Source organism: Talpa europaea (genome assembly GCF_964194135.1).
Source record: "Talpa europaea genome assembly, chromosome: 4".
NCBI lineage: Eukaryota > Metazoa > Chordata > Mammalia > Eulipotyphla > Talpidae > Talpa > Talpa europaea.
Window position 1 is genome coordinate 80,876,436 of NC_140070.1, and position 17,319 is coordinate 80,893,754.

Consider the following 17,319-nt stretch of genomic DNA (forward strand, 5'->3'; position numbering starts at 1 on the left):
TACAGTCAGAAGCACGGGAGGGTGAGAGAATTCACCAGAGCCAGAGTGGGGAACAGAGCAGGCAGAAGGACCGAAGTACACTGCTGAGGGGAGCAGCGGGCGGCAGGAGAGGTCTGTCGCGCCATGTGGGACCCTCACCTGGTGGCCAGGGATCAAACCGGCACTGCAGAGGCTGCGGGCAGCTTTGCAAGCCAGCGCTCAACCGCTGCACCACCGGGGAGGCCCCCTGTTGCTAATTTTGACTTGGCTGTGAAATGTGGTTCCAGGGACAGAAGGGGAGAGTCCCCCTGGTTGTCATTTGATTGGTCTTCCCAGCTCTTAAGGTCTTTCCAACATTTAGTGATACTCTATACTTGAACCAAGACATTCTGCTCACTCGGTATGCTTGCTCTTGCTCCAATATTCCATTGACTAAGGTTCTTTGGGTTTCAATTAGCAGAATCTAATTATAGCCATTTGACAATAAAGGCTATTTGGTTATTATGGAACTCAAGAATGACCACATCAGAAACTAAGACAGTCCTAGGGTCCTCATGAATCTATTCCCTAGAGCATTGCCATAAACAGGGTTCTGCTAGCAACCTGTTCTGGTCTCTGTATCCCTCATTTCAAATATTCAAATGTCCTGTAGAAGAGTATCTGATTCTGATTGGTGTGTCTTTTGTCATAAATCTGTCTCTAGACTATTCTGCTATCAGCCAGAGGGAAAATCAAGTATTATAAATATTGCTGCAGAAAGCTAATCCTTGTGAAAGGAGTGGTCAGTTTCCTATAGGTGTGCCCTACACAGAACTTACAGACTCTGATCTGAAATTTCAAATGAGCCATAGTCTTCAGCTAATATTATTATAATAGCCTATGAATATAAGCAGTTTTAGAGAGTCTCCTACCATAGGGATTATAAAATCTTGTTGGTACACTGACAATAAGGCTAGGTCCTGAAAATAAAAGTAGTCAGAAGCTTTTCCATAATGAAACTTAAAGTCAGTAAAGGTACAGAATCAGACATCTTGCTTTTTGAAGGTACTCAAAAATAAACTCATAAGCCAAAGATATTGCACTTACTAATTGTAGTAACTTAAGCAATTTATTTAACTTCCTTGAACCTCAGTTTCTTTTGATCTCTGTTTAAAACTGGTATTTCATCCATTTTTCTAAAATTCAAGTAAGATAACATATGAAAGAACATTGTAAACTACAAAGCATTGCAGTGATATCAATCATTAAAAGTCCTTTTATTTTGTAGTCCTACCTTATATTGACTTCAGACATCTCTAACCATCTGATAGATTGTGAGTTAATTCTTATGTGTGTCAAGTGTTTATTTCCAAAGTCCTCAGAAATCAGTGCTGTGTTTAATGAATTTTAGGATGACTGTTTTCATTGCTGCTTTCATTTTGCTAGGCCTGCTCCCAATTTTCAGAGCAACCTAGTTAATTATTATATCTTCTGTGAACTAAATGGATTTGAAAGACCAAAAGGCAACTACTCTTACTTAAAAAAGAAGAGGTCACTAGGGTAAAAAGCCTTCAAGCTACTGTAGTGTGTCTAAAAACTCATTTCTTTGTCCTTATAAAGTACTTCTTTATTAAATCCATTTATGTGTACGTTGTAAGTCCTAAGTAAAATGAAAACTTAAGGAAAGTCACATTTCAACTGGTATCTGTTTTTATATGCTGCTTTTTTTCATATTCCTACTTTAGTAAGTCCTCTTTTGTGAGGATTGAATTTTTAATGTTATGTTTTTTTGGTAACAGTATTGCTATTGATGTTTTAAAACATCCTTCAGAGGTACTTAATAAACCACAATAGTGACATTCTCAGTGTTGTTACAAGCGCTTCATTCTGAACATATTTTGTAAAGTCCTTAAAAGAGGAAATATATTTTTCAGATGAGTTACATAAACTATTTCATTTTCAACCAAAATTTGAGTGTCTTTAAAGTCAATCAGTGTTTACCTTAGAACTACTAATATTTTGGAAATAACATTTTTAAAAGATAATTTCCAAACCAGACTCCCAACTTTTTAAAGTATTCATGTGAATTTGTTACTCAGAGCCAAAGAGGTTGTGTACACGCAGACACACATGTCTGATAGATACTTTTTATCAGACAGAAAAAGTGTCCTTCTTCTGCTAATTTTCTGAGATTTTACCAAGAATGTGTGTTGAATTCTGTGTTTTTTCTTACTTCTTCAAAAATAGCTTGGTTTTCTCCTCTATTCCAATAATATTTTGAATTACATTAATTGATTTTTTAATGTTAATGTGACTTTTCATTCTTGAAATAAATCCCACTTGGTCATGATGTGTTATCATTTTTAATATTGTATGATTCAGTTAGTATTTAGATAAGAATGTTGATATCTCGGGGTCTCCCCGGTGGCGCAGCGGTTGAGCTCTGGGCTGCGAAGCTCTGCAACGCCAGATCGATCTCCTACCCCGGGGGAGGGTACCACATGGCGAGCAGACTTCTCCTGCCGCCCGCTGCTCCCCTCAGCAGTGTTCTTCGTCAGTCTGCCTGTTTTGCTCTCCTTTCTGGCTCTGGTGAATCCTCTTACCCTCCCGTGCTTCTGACTGTACCCAGTGCTTATATAAATAAATAAATAAATCTTTAAAAAAAAAAAAAGAATGTTGACATCTCGGTTAATGGGAATATTAAGGGTTTTTGTTTTTAACATTCTCCGTTTTGGGTGTCAGGATAATGTTGACTTCATGAAGCTGGTTGTAAATATACCTCCTGCCTCTTCTATTTATTGAAAGCACTTTTTTTAAAGATTTATTTATTTTTATATGATAGCTGGGGTATAGCGGGAGGCTGAGAGGATTCACCAAAGACAGAGCAGGGAGCAAAACAGGCAGATGACAGAAATACACTGCTGAGGGGAGCAGAGAGCAAGGCAGAAGAGGTCTGCTGCACCATGTGGACATCTCGCCCGCCAGCCAGGATCGAACTCGCATTACAGAGGCTGCGGACAGCTTCACAGCGCAGCGCTCAACCCTCTGCACTACAGGGGAGGCCCCAAAAGCATTTTTGTTGGGCTTTATAGGGTTGACATTTCGGGTTCTTCCTTGCCTGGCAGACACTAAGGTAAGGGAACTGAGAGTTACCCTGGGAAGCAGGCCCAGAGAGGCGAAGCAAATGATAGCTGCTGAAACAGGCCCATAACACCCACCGGTGGCCATTAAATGCTGCTGTGAATTTTAAAAAATAGAGGAACTAATCACAGTCTGGCACTTCAGTAGATAGCAGCCAGCACAGACCTGTATCCTAAATCTTAGATAGCCCAAAAAGTGTATCAAACTTCCGTGGCTGGGCAGATACTCGCCTTGCCCCCTATTTCTCTAGCAGCTTAATAGAAAAATATGCCATTTCTACTTTACATGAATTCTAGTGAATTCTTTCAGTGACCCACCACAATGACTCCCGCATCCCTTCATGGCCTTTTGATCTCCATCCCATGGCAATTTTTATTAAATTTACATTATTTCTTCTTTAAATATATAGTAAAATTCATTAGTTTTCCTTGTCAGAGGGTATTTAATGACTAATTAAATTACTTTCATTGAGACAGGGTTTATCAGGCTATTTTTTTCATGAAGGGGCTTTAATAACATGTATTTCAAGGGATTTGTCCATTTCACCTAAATTGTTTAGATTGCTGGCATTATTGTTCCTAATACTCTTTTACTATCTTTTTAATATCTGTCTGGTTTGTATGGAACCCCCTCTCTTATTTCAGATAGTGGTCATTTGTTTTTAATTTTTTATTTTTCTTGATAATCTAGCGTCTCATCATTCCTTGAGTTTTCAAAAAACATCTTCAATTTTCTTAATTTTTCTCTATGTCATTGTCTTATGCTCTTATCTTTATTATCACCTTCATTCTATATGCCTGGATTTATAAGTTATCCTCTTTCTGGATTACTGAAGTGGAACCTTAAGCTTTTACTTATAATTTGAGCAGTAAGTTCTAAATATTTCCCTAAGAATTGCTTGGTTATCTCGAAAATTTTGATATATAATTTTTTATTATTATTCAGTTCAAAATATTTTTAATTTCCTTGCAATTTCTTATTTGATCCATGAATTATTTCTTAGTATGTTGTTCAGTTTCCAAGTACTTGGGTTTACAAAACATGTAAAGGATATCCTATAAATATAAGTGAGACCAATGTAGAAAATTGTTCAGATTTTTCATGTCCTTTTTCTTTTTTTTTTTTTTGGTCATATTGTTTTATCAATTGCTGTGCTTTTAGTTTAGCTTCTATTAATTTGTCTACTTCTTCCTTTAATTCTCTAATTCTGTGTGCCTTTAAGCACACAGTATCCCCAAGTAGAGTTTAAAAGGATATAAAAATCATTCCTTTCAAGATTGCCAATAATTTGCTAACAGTCAAACCCAAGATCCCTTCACCTACAACTTGTTCTAATACATTTTTGCTGCATCTGACACTGCTACTAATCACCGTATCCTTAAAAAAATCTCTCTTTTTAGTTTCTGTTTTTCTTAGTTTCTCTATTTTGTCATCTCTTTCCAGTGTACTTGTTCTCTACCTGCTTCATAATAAGGGGTGTTCCCACAACGCAAGCCTCTCCTGATTTCCTTGTTTATTTTATCCATGACCACATTCATAACATACATATGGTAGCCCTTCTTCTCCAGCTCTGGACTGTCTCCTGAATTTGAGATCCATATTGTCAGCTGACTGATGAATATTACCTCAAGGTAAAACTCAAGCACCCCAAATTACATATATCTAAGTAGAAATTCTTTTCCTTGCCACCGACTCTGAAATATTTAATTGATTTGAATTACATGTCTATGTTGGTAGATATAACCAACCTCTCGGTCACTCAAACTGAAAACATTAAGACTTTGAGGAGAGAAATAGCATATACTGGTTAAAACTAAAGTTTCTAACTTATAAATATTATAAATTAGTACCTAAGGAAATGTTACTTTCTTAACCTAGTGATAAAAAAAATAAATAGTATCTAAAACAGCTGGAAGAAAGGAAGCAGACGACAAAATGCTACAGCTTCATTCTTTGTATTCAAAACTTACTTTCTGGAACCTCCCTGGTGACACAAGGTGTTGAGCACAGTGCTGTGAAGCTGTCCACAGCCTCTGCAGCACGAGTTCGATCCCTGGCCAGGGAGCTACCCACATGGTGCAGCAGACCTCTCCTGACTCGTCCATTGCTCCCCTCAGCAGTGTACTTCGGGCTGTCTGCCTGTTCTGTTCCCCGCTCTGTCTCTGGTGAATCCTCTCACCTCCCACACCTCTGGCTTATACCCCAGTTCCTGTAATCATAAATAAATAAATCTTTTTTAAAAAATTAAGAAAAAACATTAAAAAAAAAAAACCTTTCTGACACTCAATCCCACTATCTGTATAATTGGAATGGTCATAATGCCTAAATCTTAGTATTATTAAGAGAATTAAAGATTTTGACTGTAATGCAATTAGTGTACCATAAATTTTTCCAGCCTTATATCCAAATGCTTTTTGCTTATCACCCATGCAGTGTCATAGCCTGGCAATTCAAGTGCTTTGTCTTTTCAGTAAATTCCCATTATTATGGCCGCTGTTACTTTAACATTTGTTTTTAAAATAAAATTGCACTATGTTGTATCTAAATCAAATCTAACAACTATGTTTTCTTTGATTTTGCATATATATATAAAAAAAAAAACAAATTAACTCCCCAAATTAAAAAGTAGCTTGAAAAATGTTTTTGTTACATCAAGTAAGTGATAGTTTGCTAAGCTCACTTTATGAGACTTCTGACCAGGTTAGTATGAGACGTACAAATGCAAAGTGTGAAAAATGCATTAATAAAAGTTTTAAGACATTGCTATAGGGATATTTCATGCTGTTTTGATAATGCGATTTTCTTAGTATAATAATTAAATCTACACTGAGATGTGATGTGAAACCACCATGGTTTGGGAAGGATTATGAGTTTTACTGATTAAACAAGAATGACTCAGTTACCTAGCTAATGAAATATGAACATGTTTTATACCACAGTATCCCAATTGAATATAAATATTATTTAAATAGGAAACAATACCAAGTTTCAACTTGCATATATTACACGTGAATAATTATTTGACTCACCAACTGTTTTTTAAAAAATTGGTGTTAAATAAGCAATAACATGAACATATCTTCGTTGTCTTTATGGAATATTTACACATTCATCTTGGTCTCTAAAAACAGTGTTTCTTAGCCTGACTGCACATTAGAATCACTTAAGTAGTTTTTTAAATCCCTATGCCACACCCAGATCAATTAAATCAGAATTTCTGGGACTGAGATGAAGGCATCAATATTCTAAAAGTCCCCAAGTAATTTCAAAATGGCAGCCATCAAATTGAGAACAGATGCCTTTTCACTTCTTGATGAGTTTAATTTACCCCTGTGAGTGGTTACTGATCTGCAATTTGAAAACATTCTAAATTAATCACAAAAATGAAGTCACGGTAAGTAACCAGAAAGTAGTAGCTTTCTAGGATAAATAGTAGCTTTCTAGGTGATTAATAATAGTAGCTTTCTTGGTCATTTAGAGTAGTAATCTTTAAAACTGAAGGAGTACTCTGGAAAGTTCTAGGGATAGAAGAATTTGAAAACTAACATTAAGGAGATCCCCTAAGTAGGAAAGAACTATGAGTTTGATGCCTAAACTACCTGTATCAAATTCAAGTTGTGCCAACTTAACTGAATATGTGACAATAAAGGAATCACATGACTTCTCTGAGCCTTAGTTCATCTAAAAAAGGTTATAGCACTTCCGTTGGAAGAATAATAAGCATATATTATGATATATGATAATAAGCATATATGATAAGCATGTATGAGGCATCTTGAATGGTTCCTAGCATCATAGTCAGTACTCAGTAGAAGTTAGCTCTAATTTTCCCCTTCTCTGATCCCTGTGCCTCCTCTATTCCATATTTCATGTGTTAATTGAGTTTATTCAGTTTAAATTAAACCACCAATGATCAGAGTGAGACATTTGAAATCTGTCTTACTGATGCAGCCTGACTGATACTGTGGTAGATTGTAATTCTAATTTAATCCTCAAACCCACTGGTGATACAGAAATCAGATGAAAATGATCTGGAACCTTCTTCAGAATTCCCAAGCTAGAGCATCCTAGAACTCTTAGTATCTCACAAAATCATGTACAGAATTATAAGCAAATAATCAGAGATAGTTACACTATTTATGAAAAAGTATTACGTTTTGGAAAAAGTTTCTTCCACAGCTAGATGTAGAAACATTTCTTACACTATATTAGAATATTGGACAGGAAGAAGATGTTGACTTGTCCTGATGTCCCTAACTGCTTAGATTTGAAGAATTTAAAAAACTGAGAGTTACCATCATTAAATCTTACCCTTCCTTAATATGAAACCTGCAGAGAAGAAAACACTGAACCATTTTCTGCACTTTTGTACTTCCTTAAAACACTAAACCATCACCTTTCCCCTGCAGCCCTGCAAGGCTGCCCTTTTTGACACTCCATCAAAGTGTTACCTATTACATTGGTTCCTGTGTAAGAAATCCATGATTTTGTAATTCAAAACTAAGAACATTTGGATTTTTGACTCCGCAAATTCCCTGGAGTTGAACTGATTTAGAAGAAAGAATCTGTGACTCTGTGGAATGAGAAGTAAGCAGTCTGCAATAGAATCAAGAAAGTATCAGAGAATAGGGACCATGATCTGGGTCCACAAACAAGGGAAAGTCTCAAGGCATGTTCCACTAGGGTCAGAAAATGGTAACCTTTTAGTGTCAAGCAGGGAATAGTATGAGAGTGGGTTACTTGTTTTGAAATGTTTTGTTCTTAAGTTCATTTGTCATTTTATGATTCATTAACAAGATTCTTCAGACAGAAGGCTGGAATGTGGGGTCTTTTATAACAATAAGTAAATGGTCTCCTGTTTTTTTCATGGTCTTTAGTAGGGAGAAAACAGGTAGTTGGTGCAGCAGGCCAGCCTCAGCCATTCACCCAGAATTCTCAACATGACATTTAGAGACAAGATGAAGTCTGTTTCATTCAAAGTAGTTTCCATGCTTGCACCTCAGGGCTAGAAATCTTAACTTCCTCTAAATTCATGGAATATCATATCCAAACTTAGGTAGCAATACATGTGCTTTGTCATTCAGAGTGAGTTGTATGTTCTGAAAGGAATTTTGAAGACACTATAAACACAGGATTAACACAAATGTCAAGGATTATACACACAAAACACTAATTGTAGATGGTTTATGTAATAAAAAATTTATCCAGGAGAGATAGGGAAGGAAGATCCATGTATCCATAAATTATTCTTCAAATGTTATCGACTGCCTCCATCCAGCTTAGAGCACTCATCAGCAGAAACTGTACACACAGCACCCTTTCAATTAGCATCCCTGCTTCTCTGATGATCTTTTGAATTCTCCATTAAAAACTGCTTTTAGGGACTTTTAATTATACCTTCTTCCTCCTCCTCCTAGACATAGTAGGACACCAACAGAAGTATAGGAACTGTTGCATAATTAATTTCTGAATCATATTTTCTCCTATATCTGCGAGCATTTTCCATACAAAGGAGAAAATCGATAACTAAATGTGGTGTTTTATTTCTATTGCATGTTAAACTTCAGCTTTGATAGAAAAATAATGGTCTGTCATATGGACATCTTTTGCACTATAATTTCTTTTCATCATTTTATGATAATTGACATCTGACAGAAATGGTAAATGAGTACAATTTTAAGTTGATGACTCAACCAAAATGACAAAAAAACTTTCATTAGTGATCTAAGATTCAAAGTGTATATTTATTGTTTAATTAGATTATTTTGCATCCTTTTTAAAAGAATTGTTTAAAAAACAATTCTGCTTTGACTAGACAGAAAATCTTTCAATTACATTAATTTATTCTTTAACTCTTAATTAATTATTCTTCTTATGGAACCTACCAATGGGGTTTACTTCCAGAATTATTTCCATGATTCATTGACTCTAAAAGTTCCTATAAAGGACAGACAATGGAAATATTAACCCAAGTCTACCCTAATAGTAATAAAATTTAAATAGAAAATGGTTAAATGAACTTTGTTTTACTCTTGTTCATTACACTCATATTTGAGGTTTTTAAATCCTTTTGAGCAAAAATACTTTAATAATCAAAAGTTCTGAAAAAAACTATGTAAAAATAGCTAAATAAAAATTTTTAATGCATTTTTCCTGAGGTTATTACAGATATCCTATCATAGTAGAATATCACCATATGATACAAGTAAAATTTTTAAGAAAGATTATTATACTTTAGATGTGTGCAAATATAGATAAATGCTAAATAAGCAGTGACTGAGTAGACAGAGTCTGAAAGACAAGTTCAAATGTTTCTAAACACTTCAGACAGTATAAGACAACCAGAAATTAGAGACACGCTCACCTAGTCACATCCTCTCTCCCCTCTAAGCTTTTTCATCCCTCATTAAGCTCTACTTGGCAAGTAAACACTCTCTGAATTCTGAAACCCCCAAATTTCATGGCCACATGAGATTACTTATCTGTTCCCATAGAACCTCTTAGATTTGTTTTTAGGTAACACTTGTACTACATGAAAATTTGATTTTTTTCTTGATGTTCTTCTAACTGAACATCTTTTAAGTGTAGGAACTAAAAAAAAAAAAAAATAACCAAAATTGTGTTACCAGCATAGACTCTAGCATCTAGGAGGCACACAATAAAATGTTTGTCAAATTATTTGTTGCAAGTTTATAGACCAGATATGTTCCTGACACTTGAGTTACAGCATGAAACAAAAAATCTAGATCCTTACTCTTGTGAATCTTATCTTCTATTAGGGGAAATAGGTAACACACACACAAAAAAAAGTGAGAGTTTCAGATAATGATAAGTACTGTAAAGAAAAATAAGATAGTATGGCATCTGGAAATTTAATGGGGAAAAGAACAGTTTCTCTGGGAAAGAACTTTCCAAGCAGAGAGAATAGGAAACCCAAAGGCAATCCAGAAGGGAGTTTATTTTATCAAGTAAAAAACTAAGGCCTGTATGGCTGAAAGAACAGTGAACATATAATAGAATAACACCATACAAGACTGAAAGGTGACCACAGACCAATTCATACAGAAAAGGCCCCGTTAAACATTTAGACCTTATTCTTAATGCAATGAGAAGTCATTGAAGAATACTGGAGAGCAAAATTAAAAATCATCTAGTCATGTTTTTAATGTTTGCCTAGAGTATAAAGAATGGACAATAAAAGCGATGCAAGAAATCCATGTAACATACAATAAAAATGAAACATTCTGATTTTAACTAATGCCCCAAGAAAGTAGATGATTACCCCATATTCCAATACAAGTGCTACATTGAACCATGCTCTATTTGGAACTGAGAAAAGAGAAAGGGGAACCAAGTTTTATACCTCCTAGACTTTGGCCACCTCAAGATTATTACTATTCTGAAATTGAAGAGAGTGGGAATTGGAAAAGAGAGTGAAGATGATCTTTGGAGAAATTTGTAGATTTTTTGAGCATTTACCCCCTTTTCTATGAGGAAATGTGTTTGAAAGTGAGGATAGTTAGTATTGCTTCCTCATCTTAAACTGAGGGAGAGAAGAATCAATACTACTCATAGAGAAGGACTTATAATTCCTGGAGTCTGGGGAACAGGGGTTAGTGGGCGACCCACATCTGCAAAAGCCAGAGGTCAACAGATTACTGCCAGCCAGCTGCTTTGCCAACTAAGCAAAGGTGGTTGCTTTGATTCTGGCTTTTTATTGAGACAATGAACAAATATTCAGTCAACATATATTTACTGAGCTCCTACTATATGTACATCAGGCAATGTTCTGGGAACTTGGAATGTATCAATGAACAAAACAAAGATCCCTGCACTCGAGTTAACTATATCCTAAAAGTAGAGATAAACATCCTTATCAAGTCACTATATAGTAGAAGAGTTTATGAGAGCTAAGGAAAGAAAAAAATTAAACCTGTTTAGGAAAATGGAAAGAGAGGTACTCAAGGAGGAAGAGAGATAAAGGGGGGTTGAAAATTAAGTGGGATAGTGGGCATTTGAGTAAAGACTTAAAGAAGGAGGAGGTGATGGCATTAATTAACCAAGTGGTATCTTGGGTGAGACTATCTCTGGCAGTGGGAACAGCTCCAGCAATTGGTTCTAACTTGAACATGCATCAGCATCTCCTGGAAGGTTTTTTAAAAGTCACTGCTGGACACCACTGCCAAAATTCTTCATTCAGTGTCAGGGGTCGGGGTGAGAAATTGCATTTCCAAAGTTTCTAGTTCTTGTCTAGTTCTAGACTGCTTGTCCAAAAACAATGCTTTGAGACTCACTGAACTAGACAAAAAGATCCCTGATGGGAGTATGAAGGTATAGTCAAATGCTTCCTTGAGTGAGGGCAAACGAGGGAAGAGTTACTGGAGCCATGCTGAAAGAATTCAGTCCAGGGCCTCCCATGGTGGCGCAGTGGTTGAGCGCTGGGCTGCAAAGCTGCCCGCAGCCTCAGCAGTGGTGGTTCCATCCCCAGCCACCGGCGAGGGTCCCACTTGGCATGACAGACCTCTCCTGCCACATCTGCTGCTCCCCTCAGCAGTGTATTTTGTCGGTCTGCCTGTTCTGTTCCCCGCTCTGTCTCTGGTGAATTCTCTCATCCTCCTGCGCTTCTGACTGTACCCAGTGCTTGTATAAAAAGAGAAAAAGAAAAAAATTTAAAAAAAAATAAAGAATTCAGTCCAGAGGAACTACCTTCAGAGACTATGGGCTGAATTTCAGAAAACCATGGACCAAGAGAGAATTTTCATGACCCACAGGTGAAACTAAGAGTTCTACCTTCACTTTTGAGTATTTAAATTCACCCCATCTTTCAAGAGACCTCCTCCTCAGTTGCAATTTAAGCTTTATTTCCCAGCTGGTGTCTTTATTCACCATTTAACTTTAGATATCTTTTTGCTAATATCCTCTACTTCCTTACCACCTTGTGCTTCTCCCACAGCAAGATATGTAATCCAACATTGTTCATTTTCAACTCTTATATCAGGGCTGCAGAGCACTTCTAAAGAAAAAAAATGTGCTGTAGTAATTGATGCCTATACAGACTTAAACAATACAGGGTTCTTTTTTCTGCCTTTGATCATCTCCCTTCCTACTCTCTATAGCAACTGTGCTGAATGTTCATCTTACCCTTCATGATCCCTGCCTCCTCCTCCTCAACAGATGACATAATCTCCTATTCAAAGAGAAAAATAGAGTTTCTATGACACATGAAAACCTCTAAGTTCTTGCCATTTCCATCCATCCTCCCAAATACATACATACTCAAGTGATCACTAGCTTCAAAACTATTTCTTTCACTTACCTCCTCTTTCCTGGTCTCAAATAAAACCATGCAGACAAAATATTTAGGCAAGTGACACAAACTAGGGAGGTACTCAACAACTTTGATTGATTGCTTGGTTTTATTTTATTCTTTTTTTGCAAAACAGGTAACAGATGCATAAAGAGTATAAAAGTTTAGAGTCTCTTTCCAAGCCCTGTTCCCTAGCCACACATTTCTATCTGCCGGAGATAACTGGAGTTACCAGTTTCTTGTGTATCCTTCTAGAAGTATTCTGTGTACAAATAAGGATATGAATTCCTGAATATTGTTTAAGAAGAGTGATATACATTTTTGCACTCTAATTTTTCACTTTAAAATATATTTTGAAAGTCTGTATCAGTATATGAAAACATTTCTTACTCATTGTAAATGCAACATATATTTGTGCCTGTTGATGCACATACTCATTTACCATACATGGAAATATATCAGTAGATTAAATTCTTAGGAATAGAATGATTGTACCAAGATTATTGCCATATGGTCTCCATGAGTTTATACCAATATACATCAGCTATGAGTAAGAGCAAATGACTTACCTTATTCTCAGTTAACATAGCATGTTTTTTAATAGTTTATTCATCCACCAAATACTTTTTGAGTGACAATTATAAGCCAAATTTTTCCTAGCAACTAAAATCTCTGCTTGTATATAGCTTATATTCTGAGGAAGAAAGATATAGTAAACAGAGAAGCTACATTTATAATTTAATGTTTTATTTTTCCTGAGAAACTTAGGTCCTTTGTTACTTAAATATACCAAATTATCTTGTTATTTAAAAACATTGAATTTATCAACTTGGAATTTCTATTTTGGGCTTTTTAAAAAGATTCTAAATTTTAAGGTTTTTTTTATTATTATTTACCAATTTTTTTATATGAATACTGCACGTTGACTCCATTTTTCATTTTCTATTCATTCTTCAATGCATTGTCTTCATCATTTCTTGGTGATTTTACAGATATGTAGGATTTTACTTAATAATGTATGAATAAGAATTAAATTTCCAGCCCACATCTGCCTTCTAAACAACTCCTGATGGTATGTTTTTCATGTTAATCTAAATGTGTTTGAAAATATCTGTTAATTTAACTTTGATCCTACTCTTCTCCATCCCTTGCAACCTCCTTTTCCTATCTTGCCTGTCAAGTATAAGACATCATCCAACTGGTTGCCCATCACTGACATACAGTCACTCTAGACTCCTTTTCCGACCTTAAGGTTCACTGTCTTCCAAATCAAATTAACTGTTAAATCCTGTCATGCACTAAAAGGGGGGTTAAAATTGTTTTCTGTCCTTATACTCTTATTTTGTTTCTGGACTAAAGACTCATTGTCTCTCACCTCGACTTAATAATCTTTTATAATGCCCCTTACCTGCTCTGTTTCAAATTCTTCAATTGCTCTCCTTGGCCTCCAGGATTGGGGTATATAAAGCTCTTGCTTCCTGTCCAACTTTTCAGCTTCAGCTGTCACACCCATTCAAAGTATTCTACCATATTCTTCTTGATACTGTGCCTTTGTTCTCTCTCCCAAATGACTTTCTCCTCCCCCAAAATTAGGTGTAGCTTAATCCCTGCAACTATCAGTCAGCCTAGCAAACCGATTCTTCAAGTCTTAGTTTAAATTTAAACCCCAGTGTAAGGTCTTTCCTGTCTTCCCAGACAGAATTGCTGAAACCTCTCATGAATATCCATGGCTTCTTTTTCATATCTGTACCACACAGTACAATTAAAATTATAAATATTGGCTTTATTCTCAGGCTTCATTCAAAAGCATTTCTAGAGGCCCATGCTTAAATAATGACAACTATATATTCAGAGAAAAAAGGAACAAATACATGACCTTAAAAGTGTCAGTTCTAAGTACATTTAGTAAAACGCTTTTCATCTAGAAATAATGATAACCATTACTACCAAAGCAATCAAAGTAAAAGAAAGGTAGAATGAAGTTAGTATATGAAAACTTGTCATTTGTTATGAAAAGCTAGTCCAAAAATCTTGGAGAAGATAGAAACGATTGGTAGCAATTTCAGTATTCTCAGATGGAAAAAAACATTGTCAAAGAACATAAAGAGGAGTTCTTCAAATATAGACAGATTTCTCATAATTGTTTTGGGACTGAATCGCAAAACTTTACTAACTTAACCATGCTCTGTCCTTCAATTTTTATCTTGGCATTCTAGAATAAATTGTGTGTGAAACAGAGTCGGGCATGATGCAATATTCTACAGCATTAAAATAAGTATAAAGCCAAATAAGTATAATAAAAGCAGAAAGTTGTTCATGTTATTTTAAACTGGCTATTTTATAGCTTATACATATATAAAAGCTTCGTGTGTTTAGGCTAAAATTCAATCACTTCCTAATCTGATCCTTATTTAAAAGTTAAGTTTCTCTTCATATTTTAGTTAATAGTCTTGGTTAACTAGCAGACTGCAAGACCAGATTGTATTTAAGCAGAGCTCCAGATCTTGGCTATGCAACATCTGCCTTGTGTTCAGTGCTGAACATGCTATAATATAATTAATGGAAAATGAAAGATCAACTCCCCAATTTCAACTGACAGCAATTAAGCATTCACATTGTGTTACCAAACTTGAGCTTTGTATAGCAGTCCTACCAAACCAATAGTGCCCAATAAATGTATTTCATTTTGTTATTCTAGTAATAACAAAAACTATCAGATGAAAATATATACTTTATAAAGCATAGGAGGTCAAAAGAAAGTAGATTTAAGATGAAAGAAAATGAAAAATATGTCCCAATTTAACATATTTACAAAGTAAAAATAGAGCAAAATGCAAGAGGATACAGCTTAATTAATGAAATACCTTCATTTCATTAGAGACATTTACATAAAATATAAGCATAAATCTAATGCCTTTCAAATAATAGTAAAAAAAGACAACAAAATTAAAGAGAGATAAAAAGAGATTGTTGTGCATAAAATTGCTAAAAGTTTAGTTTGTTAATGACTCATTATGCTCTCTTTTGAAATCACAAGAGTTTTCATTGAGTTTGAACACATCATAAGATTTTTTCCAAATAATTTACCATGATTTTGTTATTCATGTTTAGGTAAACTTAGTTTCCATGTCTCCAAATTTTGAAAAAGACTTTGGTCCAATACAGTATTTTATTCTGTACTAAGAATAAAAATAAATATACAGATTAATGTTTATTAGATTGTCAATAATTAAGTTGAAAAGAAATTTTAAACACATCTTTCACACCCAATGTATAGCTAAATCTCAACTCCTCAGTCGTTTTCCAGTAAGAGTACAGAATTGTTTTCTAGTTGTTGCTTGTAATCTCTCACATAAGATTTCATTACATCCAGTGTCATTATGGAGTGAACTGTTTGTCTTACTGAACTCTCAAGGAGAGGGAACATTAGGTTAAGTGGAGAGAAAGATTATGAACGTGTTCTTTTAATATGTCCATCTCTTCTAGCTTGCTAACATATTACCTGTTTTCCATTTTAACTCAAATACAAGAATAGTGCATCATTCTTTATTTGTGCTAATTGTATGTTGTTTCCTCCCCCCATCACTCTCTTATAGTAGAATGAGAAAACTTGGTATTGAACAGTGGATGGTACTATAGATACTATAAAGTAAAGGCTGAGGTAAAAATAAAAATACTTTTACTCTGTTAGACACATGATTTTTCTACTGCTTGACAAACCTAAAGGTAGAGATGGTTAGTCCCGTACTACAATGACAAATACAAATATTGAGTGTGTTAGGTGACAAGCATCTAGGGGATATTATGTTTAATTTTCAATATGTTTACCCTTGTTATTATCACTTTACATAATGAAGGTGAGTCTTTGAAAGTTGAAGTGACTCTCCTGAGCTCACACTAGAAGTGGAGGAGATAGGCTTCAAATGAAAATGAAGTCTTCTTTAATTCTAACACTTATGGGTTTTATTCACAACACTTAATGATCTTAATAAACTGAAGTCCCAATCTCGGGAGTAAACATCAACTCTTAATTTATCTTCACAATCACACTCATCCTATACCCCTTATCTCTCTTCCGCCTACATATACACTGTTTCCTCCCTCTTGATGTTTTAACAACAGTCAAAGGAAATAATACAGCCCCTGATGCAGCTCCTGAGTTTGTACATCTGGTTTTTCTTACTTTTCCATAGCAGGTGCTCCTATAGCTGGTCTCACAGTGTCCATTGAATGTAGTGCAGTTTTGCTACTTTTTTTCATTGTTGTATTTTCCCAACTGTAGCAGACTACCAACCAGGTGTCTTTTGAAAACAATTACCAGGGTCATTTGAGCAATGTAATGTGTGAACAGATAAATTTCATTTAAAATCAGAATTACTCTCCTCTTTCTAGATATTTTAAAGATTTGTCTAAAGCTGCTTAAGCTTTACTGCCTGAAACTACTTTCATTAATTGTTTTAATTAAAATATTGCTTAACATTTTTAAGATTCAATTAAAGCTGCTTTGGCTATTAATTTCCAATAACCACTTAGCACTGTATCTGACTGCATCAGTGTGGAACAAGTCAGGTAGACAGAGTAACACTAAATATTCCTGAAATAAAGGAATTTAATAAAGGTATTAGATATTAATGTCTGAAAAACTGGGGGGGGGGGAAGGAAGGGGAAGAGGTCAAAGAAGTCAAAATTTAATTCCATCCAGTTGCTGCAGTAACTACAGTAGGCACTACAGCACCTTAGTATGAAACCCCAGAATAGGTGATTTTCAAAAGCTTGCTGGGTAACTGTTTTTTTCAAAATATCTGATAAAAACTCCCAACAACTGTCTCTAAGTGCATACAGAAGCTGCTGTCAGTGTCTGCCCACACATCTGGCTGCAACCACCTTCAGAGAGTCATCAACTCTCCTTTTCT